This window comes from Notechis scutatus, chromosome 1 (assembly GCF_049901735.1).
Source record: "Notechis scutatus isolate UNSWTSFEM ecotype Mainland chromosome 1, rNotScu1.2, whole genome shotgun sequence".
In the NCBI taxonomy this organism is placed as follows: domain Eukaryota; kingdom Metazoa; phylum Chordata; class Lepidosauria; order Squamata; family Elapidae; genus Notechis; species Notechis scutatus.
In genome coordinates this window covers 67,572,555-67,593,681 of record NC_142009.1, presented here as the reverse complement: position 1 = coordinate 67,593,681, position 21,127 = coordinate 67,572,555, and the positions used below count along the sequence as shown (strand labels likewise).

At 37.3% G+C, this 21,127-nt stretch overlaps 1 long non-coding RNA gene across 1 annotated transcript in view; it reads left to right on the top strand.

Annotated features, from left to right (window-relative positions):
- LOC148132840 (uncharacterized) overlaps window positions 1–19,598 on the top strand; it is a 49,706-nt gene extending 30,108 nt beyond the window's left edge. The window contains exons 3-4 of the long non-coding RNA XR_015746936.1: window positions 15,539–15,586; window positions 19,440–19,598. This is a non-coding gene — a long non-coding RNA (uncharacterized LOC148132840). The remainder of the gene's footprint in view (window positions 1–15,538; window positions 15,587–19,439) is intronic.
- The last annotated feature ends 1,529 nt before the right edge of the window (window positions 19,599–21,127 follow it).

The window sequence follows — 21,127 nt, the reverse complement described above, 5'->3', positions numbered from 1 at the left end:
ACATGTCTTTACCATGGCTGCTTCTACTTTGTGGAACACCCCCCTTCTGGCTATCTGGCAGGCTCCCACCCTTCAGCAGCTTCCCTGAAGGCCATAAAGAGATAACTTTTCACATAGGAGCTTGGGTAGAAGTGATGTGAGTATCAGGATAGTTGTTCAGCATCCTATTAAGATGACTAAGGCATTGGGTTTCTAATTTTAATTTAATGGTGCTATGGCTTTGTAGTTTTATTGTTCTTGTGAACTGCCCAGAATTGTCCCTTAAGATAGGTGGCTATACAAATAACAACAACAAAAAATCCTTCCCAATGACAGTTTCACACGTTTAGCTGTTAGACTCCATTAGCAACGCCTTAATATAAAAACAAAGAGGAATGAAAAGAATGCAATCACATTAGTTCTATTGTTAATTGCTTGTGAACAACAAGTGAATAATGACATGTGCTTTATTGGAATAGAATAAAGAAGTGATTCAAAGCTCTTTTTGTTATGGTTTGTTAGTAGGAAGATTATGTTCTTACCCAGGTCTTTGCAGTCCTAAACATTCTCAGTGAAGGCCAGATTTTTTTTTCATGTTTGGCCTCTTTTAGCTAGAGATCATAGGAAAATGAAGGCAAATATAGTTGTGTAGATTAATACTCTCCCAGCCAACCAGCAGGCAACTAAAGAGATGGGCAGAAAGCTTAGTGTAGCTTTCAAGTTCCAGTTCAGAAAGCACAAGGAAAAAAGTACAATCCAGATCAGTATTCAATAAGTCAATCTAAAGTTCCAGCCCTAGTTCAAGACATCTAGCAATGGGAGCAATTAATTACAGAAGTTATTTCTAGTACTCTAATTCCCAGACACGGAGTTGTATATAAAACTCTTTGAGCTTTCATCCCCCCAAAATGGCCATACATATAGATTAACCTAAAATTCTGGACTAGTGAGCATTTTCCTTTAATACTCTTTTGCAGTGTTGTTATTCCATAAGAATGGAGATAATTTTCAGTGAAAATCTGAGGCCACAGACCTTATGTTTGTAGGAGATTATTCTTGTTAGCTTGCTGTTCTGGGCTCTGGAACAATGATTCCATCTGTTTCCAAAGCTGCTCTTGACAGGAATGCCTATGAAACAGTCAACTTTCTGTTTTCACAGCACTGCAGCAAATGGGAACATTGCCTTTGGCCTATAATTACTCTATTTTAAACATCTTTTCCTCATATAATTTCACTCTTCCCAAGAAGGGAAGAGACAGGCAAAAACATGGCATGGAAGAATACTTTAAGTATCTCAAGGTCCAGTTCCTTGTTAGAATCAGAAGGCTTTTCTAGCCACTGTCATAATTACAGCCCTGAACTGGGGCCATGGACAAATACCTTCTGTTAATGACTGAAGGCCAAAGAGGGTCATATAAATAAGTACATGGGAGGATATCTTCTGTATATGTGAGTGTTATAAAATATTAGCTCCATTCTCAACTACTGAAATTAGAAATTTGTAAATCAGTTGAAGGGGAGGATTAGGTTTTTGATAAGTTTTGCTATGAAATGTTGTAAAGTTAATGAATACCCATTAAAAATAAGCAATATCAGAATAATTTCCCTGGTTTAATGTTAAGGAATTAATGTGTGGTGTGGGTATGCTTATTAAAATCTTAATTTCTGGAAAATAAATATATAGCAATCTTTTGTAGAGAGCACTGTTGTCTGTTTCATCCATTGCCAATTAGGTGGTGTGGAGCCAAGTGATGGGTAAAAATCTGAGATCACTAGATTTGAATCCTAAAATAACCTGACAGGTCATTAGAGGATGATAGTTATGTGATTTTAACCTAATACATAAAAGAGGAATATGGTGATATTCATTTTTGAACATAACATAGCATGACAATATATGATATATATTGTACAGTACTATCAACTTATTACAAGATTTCTGACTCTTCATAACACGAATTGAAATTTGCCCATAGTAGGTAATTTAATTTGGAAAAACTAATGAAGCTTTAGCTTTCTGCAGAGGTTATCCCAGTTAGTTTTGGAAAGAAAAGACTGATTCATCTGTCCCCAAGCCCCAACATAAAAGTAGCTGATTATCCCTGTAGCAACAATAGAAAAGAAGAAGAACAGCCTTAGTGTAATGGGGCGTTTTTGGTGATCCAATCTGGAACATCAGTAACAAACAAATTATGTATGATATCAGCATAAAGAAAATCACAGCTGGATAAAAGCCATCACTTCCTGTTTTGGGAAAATGCCATAGCTTTAAGGAATCAATTTAATAAAATTAAAGTGCCTTCTTTGCTTACATGGAACTCTAAAAAAAGTAAAACTGTGTCAATGAAAAGGTCTTTTTCCAAGAAAAAGGGAATACAACAGAGAAGGGATGCCAGCAAGGCAGAGGCTAGAAGAAGGGGGTAGGAAGATTTGGTGGGGGAAGAAAGAAAGGGGAAAGGCGGAGAAAAGCCACAAAGTTTTGAAATTAGATGGGAAAAGAGGAATTTTTTTTAGGGACAAAGGGTAAAGTACAATTTCCTTAAAAAAGATTTTGCAAGGTACATAAGATGGTATTGTAACATCTGTATTAGAAATAGAAAATTAGAATGGCTTAAGAGTTAATAAGAAATTAAAATGTTGAAATGTTTAATAATGATTGATTTTAAAATGTAATAAAATATTAAAGAGAAAGGCAATGGGAATGTTATAAGATTTAATATTTAGATTTATTACTCAACTATGTATTTAGGAGGGCACTATGTATTTAAACATTTTTGATTTATTACTCTGTTTTTATTGTTATTAAAAGAAAAAAATAGTAGATAGAATGTACCAAGCAGAATCAGATTGGGTATTAGGTGTTATTTTAAATGTTAATCTAATTAATTTAGGGGGAGGATAGAAAGGCATCATACTCTGATTAGTGATTTCAGGAGAAATACTTTTTTTTTTTTTTCATTATAAGGAATGAGATAGAGGGATAATAAAGAATGGGCAAAAGATACAAATATAATGATTTAAATTAAGATGGATTAAATAAGATAGAATTATGAAGAGTGAAATGTGTGGAGAAGTTTATATAGAAGATATAGAATGGTAAACAAAATAGGTAATGATATGTAAGATGAGCATGAATATAATTAAAGCCCATATAAAGAGAGGTACCTGGGGCCAAGTTACTTTCCTAAAAGATTTTTATATGTTTGTTTGTTGTGTGTCTATGTTTTTGAGAGTATTAATAAAACCTTGTAGAAATATAGAATGAGAATAATGGTAATCAAGTCAGAAAGAAATAGATGAAATAATAATAGTGAAATTGAATAAGAGTAAAGAGAAGTAAAGAGAAATTGGATAAGAGGTATTTTTATGCTCATATGGAAATGGCTTAAAATAGAATTGTATTGTATAAGATAAGGTTTTATCTGACTTGTAAAATTTATAATGGAAAAAGGTTCAAATATGTAATGGTTGATGATGATTTGTTTGTTTTTGAAATTAATAAAATTTGCTTAAAAAAAAAAAAAAAGGTCTTTTGCCCCCTGATTGCAGGCAGTCCAAAGCATTCTTTTCGAATTATTCTGAGAAAATCCATCACATTCATTTCCATTTCCAAGGGGGAATGAATGCAAGGGTAGTCATGGGGTATAGTATAGGAGCATCGAGCAATCAATGACTTTGAGCTCATTTGAACTATGCTTAAACAAAAGTTCTGATTATCCTCTAGAGCAGAGGTCTCTAAACCTGGAGCAGGCTGGCTGAGCAGTTCTCGAAGATGAAATCCATAAGTCTTAATGGTGCTAAGTTTGGAGACCCCTGTTCTAGAATGAATATCAATTGTCCTTTAGACTCCTAAATTCTTGAATAGATTTGGTATTATAATTTGATTCAGCATCAGAAAGCCTTCCTTTTGTGAGCAGAGGTTCTCAAAGCAAGAGAGGCTCTATGGTACTCTAGTGTCATGGATTGGTCTCTATTTTCTACCAAGGTGCTAAATTGACATCTTCATGTTTCTCAGAGGAGTGATTTGACTGAGATGGTAGCCTTGGTCACAAAGGAAGCTTCATTCATTTTTCAAGATCTACAGAAGAACAATCCCTATTAGTTTAATTGTAGCAAATAGAGTAGTATATCTTGGAGTTTCAGAGAAGAGCTTTTTTTTTATTTATTTGAGGGACTTTCTCTTCCTAGTTATGTCTACACATCTCATTATAGATATGGCATGAGAGGCAGGGTCTGGGTGCTATCTATTTGGGTGGTGTGCAGTAGGGTACCCCAAGACTCTGTCTTAGGCCCAGTACTCATCAATACCTTCATCAATGATTTAGAGGAGGGGATAGAAGGGGAACTCATTAAATTTGCACATGACACCAAGCTGGCAAGAATAGCCAACACTCCAGAAGGCAGGCTCAAGAAGAAGGATCTTGACAGACTTGAGCACTTGACCCTATATAAGAAAATGAAATGCAATAGTGAGAAAATTAAGGTTCTACATTTAGACAAGAAAAAACAAATACAGAGGTATAGAATATGTGATATCCAGCTCAGTAGTAGTAACTGTGAGAAGGATCATGGAATCCTAATGAACAATCACTTAAATATGACCCAGGAGTGTTTTGCAGCTGTCAAAAAAAAAAAAAAAGCCAATGCAGTCCTAGACTAGACAATGCAGTTCTAGACTGCATTAACAAAGGAATAGAATCAAGATAATACAAAGTATTAATACCTCTTTATGATGACGGTAAGACTACACTTGGAATATTGCATCCAGTTTTGGTCACCACAATATAAAAAAGAAGTGGAGACTCTAGAAAGAGTGCAGAAAAGAGGAACAAAGATAATTAGGGGACTGGAAGCTAAAATATTCTCCAAAGCACCAGAAGGCAGGAGAAGCAATGGATAGAAACTAACCAAAGAGAGAATCAGTCTTGAATGAAGGAGAAATTTCCTGACAGAACAATTATTGGAATGACTTGCCTCCAGAATTTATGAATGCTCCAACACTGGAGGTTTTTAAGAAGAGATTGCACAACGTTTGTCTGAAATGGTATAGGTTTCCTGCTTGAGCAGAGGGTTACATTAGAAGAACTCTAAGATCCCTACTAACTCTGTTATTTTGTTATTCTATCTATTAAGAAATGTCACCTGGCAGGACCTAGAAAGAGAGAGTTTTATGTCACAGTACCCAACCTTTGGAAAATCATCTGCCAACATTAGCTTGGTTGTATGCCCATGTTATATATAAAAAATTTACAGTATGGCAGGCTTTGTACACAAATAATAACACTTGTGAATGATAAGCTGAATGGATTTGAGGGAGACACTCCTTCAGATTGTGAAATGCTAATACAAGGTGAACTGAGCAAGAACAGGGACAAATTCTTGGATAAAAGAGGGCTAACAAACACTCTGAGAAAGAAGTATGGATAGAAATTTCAAAGGTATCACCAGCATGATGGAATGAATGTAGTAGCATTTTTCTCTTTTTAAGTCTTTACTGAGTATCCATGAGACCTTCCTAGGAGGCCATAAGAATACTAACCAAGTTCCCACTGAATCATCTGAAATTTTAATCTGGCTTTCCCAAAATGCCTCAGAAAAACTAAGATGTCGTTTGAGCATCACAAAAGAGATATTGGATTATTAGTGTTGGTATCCAGCTGCTGAGTGATGTGGCTGTGGAGTAACAACAGCAGTTTGAAAATTCAATTATCTGGATTCCTGCTGTCTCTCTTCTTGCCATGCTTTTCTACAAAAATCACTGGAAATGGATATCTTCATTCTTAAATAGACCAGCACGTTGCTGAAGCTCAGATTTCTCTCTTGTGAGGATCTCAGCAAGGAGCCACATGCATCTCTTTCTACGATGCTCCTTTTCTAGTCTACAGAGGGAGAAGTAAAGATTTTGGAGAAAGCATGTCAATATAAGGAAACTATTTCTTGCGAGCTGCATATTTATATCTTTAGTCTGAGAGATTGGGGGGACCAATAAGAGCAGCTCTCTCTTCTTGTGGCAGTCAGATTCCCCTTCTTCTGATGCCTGCTTTTATTGGTGCTCTTTCTGCAGCTCTCCTTTTTGTAATACTATTGTAAATGTTATTTATTTATCTAACTAAAATTATCCAAATTTTGATCGAAAATATGACCAATAAAATAGGACAACAAACAATAAAGTATAATAAAGTTATTTATTTAAATTCACATAGACCCCCAAAATTTGCAGACAGAATCACATTCTTTCTCTGGGCTAAATGTAACAAAGATGGGGATCAGCTTAGCCTCTGGCAGGACAATGCCTTTTCATAATAAGAGGCCTTTTTCACTTGTCTGCTCAATGTATTCTTCTTGGTGTATAGCACAAGGTTGAATCACTTGTCAGATCTTGATAATCAGGAAGCCCAAGGATGGACTGCTGGGGGTTCGCAGGGGTTCAGGAGAGCCCCTGGCTAAGATTCTGTGCAGTTCAGAGAACCCCCAAATCCCACTCCTGGCTGGCTCTGACCACCTTTCCCCTCCCCTCCTAGTAGTCCCCACACAACCTGTTTTGGATGCAGGTAAGTGCAGAGGGCACATGGAGGCTCAGGGAGGGCAAAAGATGGGCCTCGTGGAAGTTTGGGAAGGCTGGAAATTGACCTGTTTCCAGCTTCCAGAGAGCCTCCGAAGCCCGTGGAGGCCATTTTTGCCCTCCTGGAGGCTTGTAGAAAGCCTCCAGAGCCCAGGGAGAGCACAAATGCCCCCTGCTGTGATGCAGGAGGCCGACTAGGCCATGCCCATCATGGCCATGCCCACCAAGGAACTGGGCAGAGAACCCTTTGCTAAAATGTTTGAAGCCCACCCCTGAGGAAGCCCTATACAAGGAGTCACTCCTTGAATTCCAAGATCTCAAACCATCTAAAGGTTGATATGTCATGGACATATTGACCCATGTTGCTAGTCAATGGAAGTGGAAGAATGATTATTTTGCTGATGGAGATATCACTTATGGCCAGATGTTATTTCTTTTTTTTTTTTTTAAACAAGTTTTATTAATTTTTAAAACACACAAATTATCATTATTCATTACATGTTTAAACCTTTTTTCATTGTAAATTTAACAAGTCAGATAAATTATGATTCTGTTTTAAACCATTTCCATATAACATACCAAAACCTCTTATTCAATTTCTCTTTACTTCTCTTTACTCTTATTCAATATCATTATTATTATTTCATCTGTTTCTTTCTGACTTAGTTACCATTATTCTCATTCTATATTTCTACAAGTTTTTACTAATTCTCCCCCGCCAAAAGACATATACACACAACACACAAAACATAACTTGATTTCCGGTTTGTCGGCTTCGCGACGGCAGGGATTTGCGAAGCTGCGCGATCCCTGCCGCGCTAGCCGCTTCTGGGGCTCTGGCCCAGATGGGTGCGAGCTAGGCTGCCCTGCAGGGGCAGCTGAAGGTAGGGGGATCCGGAGAGGGGATTGGGGTGTTGCAGACCCCCTCCCGGCCGGCAGAACCCCCTTTTCCCAGGACGGTGCAGCGGCGGTCTGTAATGGCCGCCACAAAGAAGCTGGCAGCCGGGTAAGAATGCGCAGGAGGAAGTGGAGAAAGTGCTTGAGAGGAGAAAGTTTTTCTTGGCTCCTAGGACTCTAAGACATATTTAATAAAATTCCTGAAAAGTATGACTTTCTGAATAATACCTGCCAGAAGAGGAAAAAAAGCGGCTGTTTGAAGGTGCTGAAAGGATAGCTTTCCCTCTTTTCCTACGGAATAAATAACTGGATATTAAGAAACCTATTTTTTTTAGGTGAAAATTGGTTTTAAGCGATGAGTGGGAAGAGAGAGGATTAAAAAGAAAATATTTGTATGCTAAGACTTTGTTGGAGCAGATGCCTTAAGGATTTGAAGACTAGAATATATTGTAATAAGATTTTAAACAGATTTGGACTTTCTTTCTCTTTGATTGATATTACCCCAGAAGGAGAAAGTGAGAACTCTGCCTTGGTTTGGGCTGACTGATAACTTTGGGACTGTTTTATTTTTTTATTTTCTTTTGAATATTCTGGTTGTTGTAAGAAGAAAGAAGGGGAAAAGAAAAGAAAAGATTTATAATGGCTCTTTCTGTTGAGGAACTAAGAAAAGAATATGAACAAGCAAAAAAAATGGTAAAGATGGTGTGGAAGAAGCTTTCCTTTTTTTAGAAATGGCGCTTACTAATTATCAACAAACATTACAACAGATGAAGACAGCAGAGGAACAAGAAAGAAAGGAAGGAGCCATTTTTAATGAATCTCAGAATTTGATCAAGAAAGAAGGAAGAGAGAAAGAAAAGAAAAGAAGAGAAAAGAAGAAAACTAAAGGACTTAAGGACTTAAGATCTAAAAAACATTTAAGAAAGGGAAAAATAAGGTGCAAAACCAATATGATGATAGTAAACAAAAGGAAAAGGAATACGCCAGAGAAGGGAAGCCGGTAAGGCAGAGGCTAGAAGAAGGGGGTAGAAAGGTTTGTTGGGAGAAGAAAGAAAGGGAAAAGGTGGAGAAAAGCTACAATGTTTTGAAATTAAATGGAAAAAAGGAATTTTTATGGATAATGGATAAAGTATAATTTTTTTTTAAAAAAAAAAGATTTTGCAAGGTACATAAGATGAGATGGTAGTATTGTAATGGTTTAAGAGTTGATAAGAGATTAAAATGTTTAAATGTTTAAAAATGATTGGCTTTAAAATTTAATAATAGGGAGGTTTAGAATACTGTTTTAATTAAAGAGTTTAATAAGATTATGGTATTGATGTTATTATAAAATTTTTATTATAGTATCTTTTTTTAATATTTGGATTTATTGTCTAATTATGTACTTAATTATGTTGGATGTATTAGTTAGATAGAATGTACCAAGCAAAATCGGATTGGGTATTAGATATTATTTTAAAGATTAATTTGATTAACTTAGGGGGAGATAGAAAGGCATCATACTCTGATTAATGATTTCAGGAGAAACTTATTTTCTTCTTTTTTATAAGGAATGAGACAAAGGGATGATAAAAAATGGACAAAAGATACAAATATAATGATTCAAACTAAGATGATTAATTAAGATAGAATTAAGAAGTGTGAAATATGTGGAGAAGTTAATATAGAAGGCTTAGAATGGTAAATAAAATAAGTAATGATATGTAAGATGAGCATGAATATAATTGAAGTCCATGAAGAGAGAGATACCTGGGTCCAAGTTACTTTCCAAAAAGGCCAGATGTTATTTCTCTTGGTAATCTGGCAAAGCCAAATTTTAGGAAGAACATGACTGTGGGAGGAAGACCTATTATCCCAGCAACATGTCCACAATCAGGACATCTGAACCAAAACAGACTAGATCAAAATGTGAACCATCCTAAAAGCTTTCATAAAAGGTTTGAAGGTTTGTAGGAATAGAGATGTGAGAAATGTGTCTGCTGAAATTGAGGCATTTGTAGATAAAGTCTTGATGTTAAACTGTTGTGGGAGGGGAGGAAGAAGAGGGGAAGGTTCTGAATTCTCCTCACAAGAAATAATTTATCAGGGTTTTCATTCATACTATTTCAGGGAGGACAGTTTAAGCAATGTGTTAGAAGATTGTTGCCAAGCAGTGGCAACATCTGTCTTGCTATTTCTCAGAAGTGTTTTTCTCCTATAAAAGAGGCTTTCTCCTATAAAAGAGGCTTCATTTTTTTGTGCTGTGTTTTTGGAAAGCTTAAGATTGTCTTTCAAATGTATTTTGACTGGATTTTCAAGTTTAATTTATTGCTGGAGGGTGCTTGTGCTAACACTGAACCTTCTCTGGCTGCCCATATTTCCCTGTTTAAAAAGCCCAAGGGGGAAAATTTCCCTTGTCATATCTTCCACTGGGAAATTAATTGATGTGTGGGATGTGGACCAGCTGAAAAGGTGCCAGAGATTTTTTTTTTCCTACATAGCACTAGTATTTAAGTTCTTTGCCATTAAGAATGTGCTTCCAGACATTTTATAGTTAGTTAGGAATTGGGAGCTGTCCCCTTAAGGGAATGCATCATGGTAAATGTAGTTAAGGTATCCTGGGAAATGTAGTCCATGTCATGTGATCACATCTGTAATCCTGATTGGTCACTGAATTGACCCTTGGTGGGTTGGGGGAGGTTTCTTCACTCTTGCCTGAACCCCAGCGGCGTGCTGGTGCCTCACCTCCTTGATCTTTCATTATGGGGAAAAAAAGAGCACTATCCTTTTACTCTATGAGTCCAGCTATGCAAAGATTTGGACATTGAGATGAATCTTGACGTAACCGTGAATTACATATGAGGATACCTGATGAACCAATAAAGAAACTTTGTATGGATGCTTTGTAGAGTTATCTATCTGCCTTTATACATTCAGTCAGTGATATAAAGGACAGAACAAAGAACATCTCCTTAAAACAGAAATTGTATGTATTTTGGTGAAATCTGAAAGAGTACAGTATTGCATATTTGCTTGAGAAATGTTTGACTCAAGGCCTTTGCCATTGCTACCTTATGCTCATCTACTATTGTCATCCACTCCTTGTCACATTACAGACGATAGCAACAACAGTACAGAAAGCAGGCATTTAAAACAATTTTTGTTCATAATAATTCTCTGGTTTGCATGCTTATCTTTCAGCTGTTTTTTATTCTTCTTGCTAAGGGCTTTACTGTGATATATAACATATTCGTCATAATGATCCCCAAACAGGCTCATTCAAAAATCTATACCTTTTCTTGTAGAACATGAAGGAGAAACCATCCCTGAAATTCTCTTTAGTTCTGCCAAAGAAGAGTAAAAAAAAATCCTGAGCACTTACCTTCCTGGAAACCTATAGATTTCTTGATTTAGGCCAATTGACATCAAACACTAGGCAGTGACATCCTTTTGATGCAACCCCTGAAATTAGTGATATACAGCATCCCTGGGACAGAAAATTAGCAACAGTAATGCATTTGTCTGCTGTCTCCCTCCCAACTTCTTCTAGAAATAAATACACTACTGTGTGTTCTCTGAACTATGTTCTCTAAAATTCTTCCACATCATCCTTAGGACCTATAGAAAGTTTCATGTTCGAAAAAGACATGCACTTCACAGGGGTGGGCTTCAAAAATTTTAACAACAGGTTCTCTGCCTGGTTGTTGGGTGAGTATGGCCATGGTGGACCTGGCCTAGTCGGCCTCCTGCACTATGGTGGGGGAGGCGTTTTTGCCCTCCCCAGGCTCTGTAGGTTTTTCTCAAGCCTCTGGGAGGGCGAAAATGCCCTCCCTGGGGTCCAGAGGTTCTCTGGAATCTGGAAACAAGCCCATTTCTGGCCTTCCCGAACTTCCAGGGGGGCTGTTTTTCATTCTCCCTGAGCCTCCATGCGCGCCCTGCACTTACCTGCATCCAAAACGGGTTGTTTGGGGATTCCTGGGAAGGAAGGGGTGGGCAGGGCCAGCCAGGAATGGGATTTGGGGGGGGGGGGTTCTCTGAACTGCACAGAATCTTAGCTGGGGCTCTCCTGAACCCCTGTGAACCCCCAGAAGCCCATCCCTGGCACTTCATCTTTAAACACAAAAGTGATTCTGCAGTCCTGGTCTGGAAATCAGGAGTCAATGGAGCCACTGGAAGTTTGAATAACTGTGGGTGTTATTTTATGACATTGATCAGAGTTTTCTATCTGGTTTTGGCAGCATTTGTCTTCAAAGCCAGTGGACACTTTGTAGCACAGGGCTCACCTTAGAACCTAGAGATATTCCAGTGGTGTGCAAAACACCTATGTGCACTTTTGCATAAAGAATTCCTCTGGTGACAGCTGTCTGATAGAATTACCTCTTCTCTGTGATATTTGCAATCCCATAGGTTTCAGACCTATTCTCAAGTCATATTTTTATGTTGGCTTTCCCAGCCATTGTGGTCTGTCAATATTTTCCCTTGTTTGTTTTCCCACCTTCCCCCACCAATGGATTGTTCTTGTTCATTTTTGCTCTGTTGTTATCCTGCTCTTATCCTTTAAATAATTCACTGTAACTAAAACTGTATACTGGATACACAGGCAAAACCCTCCAGGAGGGGCTGGTTGGCAACCCTACTTGTGTCAGTCTTTTTCAGAGTCTCTTTCATCCTGTATAGTGATCCATATGGATGGTCTGCTTGTTGTTGAGGAGTAGACAATTAAGATTCCCTTTTGCCACTCAAATCTAGCTCGTCTTTAGGTGGTACCCAGATGGAATCCAAGACAGGAAATCTAAATTTTCTGGCTTTGACAAAAAATAGCTCTGTCATTGTTTACACTCATGAGTTATCCTTGTCTAAACATGGGATTGCTTATTTGAAATAAAAGAAGTGTCTCTTCTGTTTTCTCTTCATCATTTAGCACTCTGAAGGAAAAAAAAGTCAAAGCAGTAGCATCTTGTATACCTTGGATCATCGGAATGTATATTACTACAATAGTCCAAACTCCTCTTCTATCTGCACTAAGCACATTATTCTAAATGAAGTTTCTTACATCTCTAGCAAACACTGAGCAAGCAGATCTATGAGCTCAATGATGATGCAGAACTGATTGCTCACCCAGCTTTAATTCACCTGAGAGAGCCAATTCACAGCTTTTGAAGAGGAAAAAAAACCCGAGGTTCTTTTATATACTCCCCTTAGTGACGCATAACATGTTTTGGCATATGGATGCCTTTGGATTAATTCTTGTAAAATATTCTATTTTTTAATTTGTGCTTCCTCGGATGTCACTCTGGCAATCCTCTCTGGCTGTGTCAAGAGGCAAAATTTAATAGCTAACAGCTGCAGATCCAAGCTGACTCAGTAGAGAAGAAAGAACAGAGAAGAAAGCAATGAATATGAGAGAAGCTTTTGTTTCCCCATAGCACAATGCCTCAAACAGTAAATAGACTTTAGCCAGAACAATAATTACTTTCCAGCATTGATAGAGCAAAGTGAAATGATCATAAAAGGTACACAAAGAATGCAAAGAAACATTGCAGTTCTTCTCCATGTGGTCATAAGAGATGAGGCTGTACCTCTTACCTGGAATGGGACAACTCGCCCCAGTCAATTTGCTGTGGCCAACTTGCTGTTGCCAACTTTCCTTGGCCAACTCACCATAGCACACTCATTGTGGGACAACTTGCTGCAGGACAATTTAACAATGCAATTTAATTATTTAAAACAAATAAAAATATTTTAATTGTTGCCATTCACATTTCATTGTCTTTCCTTTTGCATCCTTTCTTTAATGATGCTATTCCACCATTTCTTTCATATTAGTGTAACTCTTCTCCTGCAGTGAGTTATCCCACCATGAGTTGGTTGTGGTGAGTTGGCTGCGATGAATTGTCATAGACAATTACCCTCATTTTTGCTTTCATTTCTGTCCTAACCTTACATCAGCTTTGTTTTCAAACACTATCCCAAGATATTGTCAAAAGAATAATTTGGGGTTCCAACTTGAGCTTGGGCTGCCCAAGAATAAACAAAAGTGGTATCCCAAGATATTGTCAAAAGAATAATTTGGGGTTCCAACTTGAGCTTGGGCTGCCCAAGAATAAACAAAAGTGAGATCCAGACAGCTGTGAGAAAGAAGAAATATTTATTCCTAAAAACAAAACAGTTTGCCTGCAGAGAAATGGGGATAGCAGCAGATTTTTATAGGGGAAGCTTGTCCAGTGTGAAGTGTCTACATGCCGATTCTAGGGTGACACTTGAGGGATGTGTGTGTGTAGCTATGTTTATTCTTGTGAACATGCAGTTTCTCTGGGAGACCTAATTTAATTAATTCTGTTTGTGTCTATGACAACATTTGGAGGAAGGGTCTTAATTAGTAATGACAGTAACATTAACAGAATAACAGAGATGGAAGGGATCTTGGAGATCTTCTAGTGCAAGTAGGAACCATATACAATTTCAGGTAAATGGTTGTCCAATGTCTTCTTAAAAACCTCCAGTGTTGGAGCAACTTCTGGAGACAAATCATTCAACCATTTAGCCAGTGAGAAGGTATGTGGCAATCAACACCTGTGCCATATACATGGATGAAATCTGTCTATATACTGACCTTTGTATATGACCCTTTCTTAGGCTTATGATTAATTGTTCTGTCAGGAAATTTCTCCTTAGTTCTAGGTTGCTTCTCTCCTTGATTAATTTCTATCCATTTTTACAGTCCCCTCACATCCTGGACATAAATTGTTTCAACTCCTACCCTCAAAACGACACTATAGAGCACTGCACACCAGAACAACTAGACACAAGGACATTTTTCCCCAAACACCATCACTCTGCTAAACAAATAATCCCCTCAACATTGTCCAACTATTTACATAGTCTGCACTACTATTACTATTAACCTTCTTATCACTTCCTATCACTTCTTATCACCCATCCCCTCCCACTTGTGACTGTATGACTGTAACTTTGTCACTTGTATCCTTAGGATTTATATTGACTGTTTCCTAGTATGATTTGATTGCTTATGGTACCCTGTGACTATCATTAAGTGTTATACCTTATGATTCTTGACTCTTGACGAATGTATCTTTCCTTTTATGTACACTGAGAGCATTTGCACCAAGATAAATTCCTTGTGTGTCCAATCACACTTGGCCAACAAAGAATTCTATTCTATTCTATTTTTTCTTGTCCTGCCTTCAGGTGCTTTGGAGAATAGGTTGTCCCCCTCTTCTTTGTGGCAGACCCTTAGATATTGAAACACTGCTATCCTGTCACCCTTAGTCCCTCTTTTCATTAAACTAGACATGCTTAATTCCTTGCCCAATTATCCTTCTTCACGTTGATTTGTTTTGCTTTGCTTTTGTTTTCATCATTGATTGTAGAATGAATCCATCAAGCTCACATTTAGAAAATCCCACAGTGCTTTAGAGCAGTTATAATTCTATGATATTGGGTATTGGGGGGATGGGAGTGGGGATTGGATGGGAAACAATGATGGGGAAATTAAAAGTTAAGGAAAAGAAGAACAAGTTGCTCAGGGAAAACAAGTGTCTGGTTCAGATCATATATGATATAATTCACATTGAAGTTCTTTTTCTTTTTTCCCTTCATGCCTTATCATTGTGTCAAAAGAAAAGTCAGTCTTTTCGTTCTTGTTTTTTTCAAAATAACTTGCAGACAACATAATTAAAACATAGCAAGTGTCTACTACTTATGAACAGCTAGTGACAATGCTTGAAATGGAGAATTTTATCTTCTCTACACTTAAGGGGTTGTTCTGCTTTCAATCTCTCTCTCTCTCTTTCTCTCTTTCTCTCTTTCTCTCTTTCTCTCTCTCTCTCTCTCTCTCTCTCCCTCTCACACACACACACACACACACACAGAGAGAGAGAAGATGGAAGCAAAAGATCTTTTAAAAGTTGCAGAATTCCCCAAAGCCCTTTATGCTTGAAGGTGTGAAGTAGTTTGCTGTCCACACTTCCTTCCTTCCTACATGAGGTGTTACCACCACCAAATTATAGCAAGTTATGCAATCTTTGACATTTCTGCAAAGATGTCTCTCACAAAATCCAGAATCTTATTTTTCTTTCTTCTTTGCCTTCACACCAGGAGAGGATTCTACAAAAAAAACACAAACAAGATCTATAGAGAGACCACAGAGTAAGTAAAAAAATGTTATTCAATTACTCATTTAAACATAATCATTTAATTGTCTGTATCACTGAGCATTTTTTCCAAATTCTTAGCTGAAGCACTTCAACTCCTGACATCCTACAACTGAAGCTAATTTTTATTTATAACTCCTTAAGCTCTTTTCCTAGTATCTTTTCTTGTTGCAGAAATCTTAAAAGACACTCCTGAAGTGGAAATCATCAAAGGCAACGAACAATCAATTGTTTGCCTTACAACATGCAGCAATAGCATCATTTCTTCCACAGATCGAAGGTAGAAAGCCAAAGGGAAGTTGATTTTCTCTGCTTAGATTATATGAATTCATCATGGGGGTTTCCACAGGGCTGCCTCACCTCATTCGTGAATTTAGGAGGGCACACTGGAATTGTGCTCCCTGACCATATCTCAATGCTAGTACATGCTAGTTCTGCTCCCTGCAGTCAGTCAGTCAGTCAGTCAGTGAGTGTCTGTCCTTCCTTCCTTCCATCCATCCATCCATCCATCCATCCATCCATCCATCCATCCATCCATCCATCCATCTATCTATCTATCTATCTATCTATCTATCTATCTATCTATCTATCTATCTATTCTATTATCTATCTATCTAATTTAATATATCATCTATCTAGCCACTGAGAAAGTATATAGCAAATAACATCTGTGCCATATACATGGATGAAATCAATATCTACATACTGACATTTGTATATGATCCTTTGTTAGGCTTATGGAAAACAAATCCTTTTAGCTCAGATGTTGCCGAATGACTATTGCCAAGAGTCCTAGTCAGCATGGCCAATGAGGAAGAATGTAGGAGTTGTCATTAAGCACCACCTAGAGGTTAACAACTTCTCCTTCCAGGGCTACTTTGTGCCTGAAATATATTTATGTTTGAACTCTTTACCTCCTATTTGAACTTCATGCACCATCTTCATTGCTTTTTCTCTACCTGGTACTAAAAAATGTTGATTGATAGGGATTAGCCCTGTTAGTAAAATAAAATGGCAATACGTACATTTAAGAATTGTCTTAAAAGTTGCTGCTGTTTTATTTATATTTCTTGGCTACCTTATCTATATATATAGCACAATGGAATGCTGTAACTCTAAGAGCAGAAGGGTAGGCATTGGAATCTAAAAAGGGTCATTGGGAGGTGATGGGCCTGTGAATTACTTCTCTTTATTACAGGTCACCAAGACAATGCATTAGAATTGAGAATATAATAGAATACTTTATTGGCCAAGTGTGATTGGACACACAAGGAATTGGTCTTGGTAAAAATAGCACAGACTTTCACTGGTTTGTGGCTCTGTATTATGAATCAGAAAAAGATGCAGCATGGAATGCCAATCATGGAAGATCCAAAGTTGGAAGTCTGCCCTGAAGAGCCCAGCCCTAAGGGTAAAGATATTGAGAGATCCAATCCAAAGTATCAAATGATAGAAACAGAGATAGAGTGGAGCCAAATGAGAGCTGAGGAGCTAAGAGCCTTCAACAAAGCTGGGATTTTGAGGGAATAAAGACTGAAGTTGATGATGGTTTATTCTCTCAATTTACTGTTTCGCTTCCAAAAGTTTTGTCACCAGGCTAGGTAACATCATCAACAGTACTTCAGTTGAAGTATCTTGTTTTAGTTCTCTGCTTTTATGTGGTCTTGTGTGGTTTACATGTTGGGTTGGCCATGTGATTGACAGATCACGTGATGCAAGGATCAACAAGGGGGGAGTCATGCTGGTTGGAGGTCATGTGAGGACCAGGTGATCACCCTGGTTGGGGAGGTCACATGAGGCCATGTGATCAATTGGTCATGGCATGCAAAAGTCACCTGGAGGAGAGGTCACCCTGGCTGGAGGTCATGTGAGGTGGTGGAATAAAGACCCTTGTTTTTACCCATTTGGCAGAGACACTTTTCTTTAAGGGGGTCCTAATAAGTACCGTGTCTTTACAACTGGACTTAGCTTTATCTTCAGTTTCTAGTTAATACTGAACACAAGATTAATTTCTTCCAGGCAAGATTGTCAAATAATTGAATGCAGTTCAGAGGCCATCCTATTCTGGCATATTTTTGACTTTCTATTGTATTATATTTGTCTTTTGTAATCTTACATAATCACTACAAGAGGAACAAAAAAAGAGTAAACAACACCTAGATAAAAGGTCCCCAAAAGTGTTCCTTTTTTTTGTACTTTGCCATATTGCTGCACCAAAGTACTTATGAGAAAAAGATGTGTGCAGATGTTGGTGAGGGAGAGTCAGTGAGGTTCATGAGTTCTGCTTTCTAAGAATCTAAAGGTTTAGGTGCTAATTGAGGCTAATAACTTGGTGTAGACTAATCTGAGGATTTACTCCATTTCTAAGAATTTGCTGCACTTCTGCTTAGATACTAAGCAGAGTTGGAGTGCTTTTGGCTCTGCATTGTAATAATCCAGAAGCAAGTCCATTTTAAGGTCAATCTGCCAAGGGCAAATTATATAAATATTGTTGACAAGAGGAATGAAGTATAAATTAGGATTATTAAGAAATACTGGCAATAAAGACATCATGCCCTGCATGAGAGAGAAACCTCTCGATATTAATAGCATCAGATGTTCAAGGACACTTCTGTTTATACTCAAGTCTCCATGAAAACATAATAGTAGCTATGAGAATATAATCCAAAATCCACAGAAGCAATAACTTTATCAGGCTAATCATAGATTTACAAGCTTTCATAGGCCAAGAACTCTCCAATAAAGAAAGCTGATTCAAATCCAGGAGGGGTGAAGATGGGAAAATGACTGTTACTTGAGCCAGGCAATTTTCATAGACATCATTCTGAGAAAGAATATCCAGAGATACAAGTGAATAGATAATTAGATAATTGATACTGGGCTGTTCCACATTTTTTGGGGAAGAGGACATTGATAAGTATGAGATCTATAAAGATATTAGATGAGTAGAATAAGTTGCCTGTCCATCTTGGTTACAAAAACCCACTTGTTTTACATTGTGCTTACTTGTGTTCATGTAACAAAGAAATTAATGCATATAAGAGTTTTATTTTCCATCCAGCTTGTTGCAAGGTCTGATACTAATCAGGACTGAGAGTGAGATACTGGCTCAAGCTCACTCACCAGGCTTCTGTACCAAAAGGAGGACTAAGATCTTGGTCTTCCCACTCCAATTGTACCATATTAACCTTTATACTATAGCAGCATTCATAGAAGAATCAGTATTTGTTTGCTGTTGGAATGATATCTTACTTCTCCAAACTCCAAACCCACACTTATATGGGGCTTCCCTTTCACTTCCCTTCACCCTCATTCTTTAGCCTAGTAACTGGCCCAGTCAATAACAATAGTGTTTAGACGTATATACAGCTTCACAGTGCTTTACAGCCTTCTCTAAGCGGTTTACAGAGTCAGCATATTGTCCCCAACAATCTGGGTCCTTATTTTACTGACTTTGGAAGGAGGGAAGTCTGAATCAACCTTGAGCCTAGGGGATTCGAACTGCCAAATTGCATGCAGCCAACAGTCAGCAGAAGTAGCCTGTATTACTACAATCTAACCACTGCACCACCGTGGCTCTTCTGCAATGAGTCCACAATGATGTGTATTTAACCTTGACAATGATGTGTACTTGAACTTGACAGCTTAACCACTATATTAGATAGGCCAACCTTAATACAATGGATCTTTCAATAATCCTATGCATGAAGCTATTTGTCCATCCAGCATTGGAAGTTTTATTTTCCTACAATAACTGAGATTTCCAACTTGTAACTGGGCTTTTGGTATGAAACAGCTTTTCTTCCCTGAACAAGGTATTTGAAAAATATGTTGTTGTTTTTTTCCAGAGGGATATAGTCTTCAGCCTCATTTTGGATCCCAATATTGCCTGGATCAAGATAGAACCAGAAAAATGGGATCTAAATCAAGTCTGAACGAGCCAGTTAAGAAATGCCTATTCCAAATTATGCTCAAGGATCTCACCTGTCATTTGTCTAAGTCATAAAAGCCACTGGGAGAAGCTGAAACCATGTAAAATTGCATGGATAACTGAATGGATTTGGAAAAGTCATCATTTTTATATAGTTTTCTGGCCTAATGAAATTTAACTAGCCAGATGATTGTTTTAAAATATGAAAATGAAGACTATAATTCAACTCTTGGTTATTCATATGCATCTCCCCTCTAACCTTTGCATAAAAACTGTAGAACTGCATTCAAAGAGTGTGGAGCATTTTGCCTATAAATGTCCTTTATAAATGATTAATTGTGGCAGAAACAGAAAGAACCAAGGGTAGAGCTGCTGGGGGAAAGTAGTCTGTTTGCAAAGCTTCTGATCTTGCTTGGAATGATTATAGCTAATGATTGTGTTTCTTAGAGCAAAGACTTATTTAATGATTGCTGACTCACTATCTATAATTGTTATTAATTAAGATACATAATAACGTATGTGTATAGTTCAATTTCCTTGGTTTGAAGCTGTGTTGTAATCAAAAATGGCAAATTGGTTTGTTGGGGGCAAAGAGTTAATACTGATATAAAAATTATTTTCTGGCTTCTTTTCTACTGTTAGTTAATTAGCATAATCCTAATCCATCTAGTAGTTACCCAGCAGCTATAATATTAATATAACAAGAAAAGCAATAAAATGCATTAATAAGCAGCCCAGAGAAAGACGCTATAAAAATACAAGGGCCATAATCAAAGTCTTAATTGTCTATTTGATAAGGGGAAAAAAACCCTGTATAAATGCTAGCAAAAAGACGTTAAAAAAATCAATGTTAACAATTTTGCACAAGGGCTTTCTGGCTGCATATTTGCTATTTATTTATTAATGTATCAAAATAGCATACTTTTCCTTTAGGAGATCCTCTTGTTCTTCCTAATTGTACTGTAATAACCCAGTGAGATAGGATGGGTTGAGGAAGGCTGGCTTGATATCACTCTATAAGCTTCTAGTGCAAAGAGTAGAGTTGAACCCAGATTCCCCAAAGTACCAATATAAAATGTTAATCACTATCCAAAACTGACTGTTACGGTTAATGAGTGTGTGTGTGTCTCTGTGTCTGTGTGTGTGTCTGTGTGTCTTTTATTGAAGAAAATCATTTTATAAAATTAAAAGCTACCCAAAAAATTAAAAACGAAAAAGAAATAGAAAGGGAAACAGAAATGATAGAAAAATAGAAGAAAAAGTTAACAGTGGAGATCAAGAAAAGAGAAAGAAAAAAACAATATTTAAAGAGTCTTCCAATCTTTGTAGCAGTTGCAAATATAATTAATATTGTTTTGCCCCTGTATATTATACAATGTAACGTCCTTCTTCCCAAATACAGCCCATTTTAATCAGCAAATCCAGATAACACCAGTTCATTTTGAGCAAAAACTCCATAAAGGTTTCACAGTTTTTTTTTTTATATAAAAGTATGTGTCAAGTTTAATGGTAAATCTAGTTGTGCTGACAACACAACTTTTCGGTTTTGCTCAATCTTAATTAGTTGTGTTTTAATTATATTGAATATATGTGAACCTCTGGAAT